Genomic DNA, 3507 nt, shown 5'->3' on the forward strand with positions numbered 1-3507 from the left:
ATGTTTTTGGTCTTTCCCTCAGTGATATTCAAATCAATGTCCTGACTTATTTATCCTTTGGAAGTCTCAGTACCTGCCTCAGTATCGCACCACTTCTGTTTGATTGCTTTTGTTGAACTTCTGCACCCTGGGCAAAACAACAGGCTCAAAGAACTATCTGTCATGTGGGTGTGACGTGTGGAAGTGTGAACGAGTTTGCATGAATGTGAGTGTGTATAGCCTAATAGAGTTGAAAGACCTTTGAGTTTGAAATCAAACAGTTCTAAGTTGGAGGGACAGTTCTTCCATGCTCTAGCTGGTAACCTTGGGCAAGTCGTCTCATGGGGGCTCAGTTTCTGCAGCTGGAAAAGAGAAATATAGGTCTATACCCAAGAGAAATGAAAACATACGTCCACATAAAAACTTGTACATGAATGTTCATAGCAGCGTTTTTCATAATAGCAAATAAGACCCAAATTACATCGATGGATGAATGGATAAATAAAATGTGGTATATATCCATACAATAAAATCCATACAATAGAATATGATTTGGTTTTCAAAAGAATAAAGTACTGATACATGCTACAACATGGATGAACCTTGAAAACATGATGCTACCTGAAAGAAGCTAGCCACTAAAGACCCTGTGTATTAGAGTGCCAGGCTGCCATAACAAAGTACCATAGACTAGGTGGCTTAACTAACAGAAATTTATTGTCTCCTAGTTCTGGAGGCTAGAAGCCCAAGATGAAGGTGTCGGCAGCATTGCTTTCTTCTGAGGAAATCTGTTCATGCCTCTTGTAGCTTTTGGTGGTTTGCTGGCAATCTTCGGTGTTCCTGGGCTTGTAGAAACATCACCTCAATCTCTGCATTCATCTTCACGTTGCGTTCTCCCTGTGTCCAAATTTCCCCTTTTTATAAGGACACAAGTCATTGGATTACGGTCCACCCTAAAGACCTGATTTTAACTAATTACATCTGCAACACAACCCTATTTCCAAACAGGGTCACATTCTGAGGTACTGAGGGTTAGGACTTCAACATATGAATTTTGTGGGGAGGAGACACAATTCAGCCCGTTAATACCACATATTATATGATTCCATTAATATGAAATGTCTGGAATAGGTAAGTCCATAGAGACAGAAAGTAGATTAGTGGTTGCCAGGGGCTGAGAGAAAGAAGGAATTTTGAATGACCGCTAATGGATACAGGGTTTATTTTTGAAAGTGTTCTGAAATTAGATAGCGGTGGTGATTGCACAACTCTGTGAATATACTAAAAACTAATGAACTGTGCCCTTTAAATGGGTGAACTGTATGGCATGTGGATTATATCTCAAAAAAGCTGTTTTTGTTTTGTTTTGTTTTGTTTAAAGAATGCGTGCAATGCTGGCCGCTCTTTCCTGCCCTGTTAGGGTTCTGCAGATCATGTGACTTAATGCAAGTGAGAATGTTTGGGAAACTCTCCAAAGATAAAATACAACTGTAACCTTTGGTCTTCAATTTTTAAATGCCTTTGGTATTTGTTAAGTGCATTCCACCCTGCATGGTGGATTCCCTATTAATTCCAAACCTTTCTAATGTAATAAAGAGAATTCCAGCTCTCCTTAACAGCCAACTTGAACAGTTGCTGCAAGCTCACTGTCATATTACTGAGAAAAACATCTTTCCTAAACCTGTGATTCCCACGAAATGGTCATCCTTTCCAAACGGATGTCTCTTTTACCACTGAATTTATCTCAGTGCAATCTCTGGAAAGCACCTTCAAGCCTTTGCATTTTAAGAGACTAGTTTTTTTCCTGCAGCTGCATTTTTTTTTTTTTTTTAACGGTACGTGAGCCTCTCACCGCTGCGGCCTCTCCTGCTGCGGAGCACAGGCTCCGGATGCGCAGGCCCAGCGGCCACAGCCCACGGGCCTAGCCGCTCTGCGGCATGTGGGATCCTCCCGGACCGGGGCACGAACCCGCGTCCCCTGCATCGGCAGGCGGACTCTTGACCACTGCGCCACCAGGCAAGCCCCTGCAGCTGCAATTTTGCCCTTGTTGGATCACAGCTAGTTCTTTCACCAGAGGCCAAATAAAATTTCATGAAACAGTTGGGATTTCAGCGGCTAGCAAAGTCCTTTCTTGTTCTCTGAGACGCTTTCATGCGTCTGCCCCTTCCTAACCCCCAGGGGTTGCTGCACAGAGCCTAGCACCTCTTAAGGTCAAGCCTTAGGGACCACTATGTAGGCAGCCAGCCTGTTCAGCTGCCTCTGGCCACAGGAGCGGTGGGTATCCTATTCTTACTCATGACCTTGGCTGTATGCTTCATGCCTGCTGTAAGGTGAATTGTCTGAGCTGCAGGTCTCTCAGGCAGCCTGTCTCCGGTTCTCTGGAATGAACTGCGTATAGATTAATAGGTTGTAGGTAAACAGTGCAGTTGCCGAATTCAATTTGGCAAAACTTAATTTTCAGTCCCTCCAATGTCCTCTTCTCCTATCTACCTGCTAGATTTTATGCTTTGGGGCCATTTCAAACTGGCCCCCCTCCTAGCTCTCCGCTCCCATGCTGTGTGACTTTGGCTGAGCTGCTTAACCTCTCTGGGCCTCAGTTTCTTCAGCTTTCAAAGAGGGTAATGATCTTTGTCTCATAAGGCTGTGAAGAGAATGGAATGAGGTTTTTCTGGTACGTACTGAGAGCCTGACTTAATGTTGGCTGTCTCTCTCTCTCTCTCTCTCTCTCTCCCCAGCCCTGAGGGAAAGCAAGTTTGCTCTGCACCCTGACTGAGGACTGAGACACAGTGGAAAGAGCACTGCCCTCAGGGTCACACACACCTAATTTGAAGTCCCAGCTCTGTTGTGACCCTGGGCAGACCCGTCTCTTCCCATGTCACTGGGGTTGGGGAAGGGACCATGAGGGGCACATGGGATCACGGATAAGAAGCTGCTTAGAAGCCTGTAAGGAGCTGTCTGGCTGGGAGAGTCTGTTGTCACAACTGCCCTTCCAGAAATCATGTGACCTGACACCCTTCACACCCACCCAGGCTGCTCCTCACAGGACCCCACACTCAGCTCCACTTACCTAAGACCTGGGCAGGTTTCCCGGCTCGTAGGAGGGCAGCCTCCAGGTCCCTCTCTGCAGCCTCCTCTGTTTTCCTTTCTCACCACCCTCCCAGCAGATGGCTTCCTAGCCCAAGGTGGCTTGGAGGAGCCCTGGGCCAGCTGAGCCTCCATTTTCGCCTGGTTTATGGGGGCGTGGCACTACTGAGGGACCAGGGAAGCTCCTCCCAGTCATTCCCCGCTCAGCCACTTAGAGCAGTGAGGCCCTGGGCACGTTCCTGAAGTCCTCTCTGCTTTGGATGTCTCCTCTGTATGTTGCAGATAATGATAGCTCCTCCCTTGTGGGTGGCCGTGTAGATGAAATGTCATCACGCATAAAGAATTTAGATCAGAGTCAGGCACATAGGAAGCAGTCAACAAATATTTGAGATTACTGTTGCTTATTCACTCAATTATTCATTCACTGGACACCTTCACTCTGAT

The 3507-nt window shown here is 46.3% G+C and overlaps 1 long non-coding RNA gene across 1 annotated transcript; it reads right to left on the bottom strand.

Annotated features, from left to right (window-relative positions):
* Positions 1 to 678: 678 nt before the first annotated feature.
* On the bottom strand, positions 679 to 3260 carry LOC132522756 (uncharacterized). Its single transcript, XR_009541320.1, has 2 exons — positions 3047 to 3260; positions 679 to 893 (listed from the first exon to the last, which is right to left on the bottom strand). It is a non-coding gene; the product is annotated as an uncharacterized LOC132522756 (long non-coding RNA).
* Positions 3261 to 3507: the final 247 nt, after the last annotated feature.

The sequence above is a fragment of the Lagenorhynchus albirostris genome, chromosome 7, assembly GCF_949774975.1.
Source record: "Lagenorhynchus albirostris chromosome 7, mLagAlb1.1, whole genome shotgun sequence".
Taxonomy (NCBI): Eukaryota; Metazoa; Chordata; class Mammalia; order Artiodactyla; family Delphinidae; genus Lagenorhynchus; species Lagenorhynchus albirostris.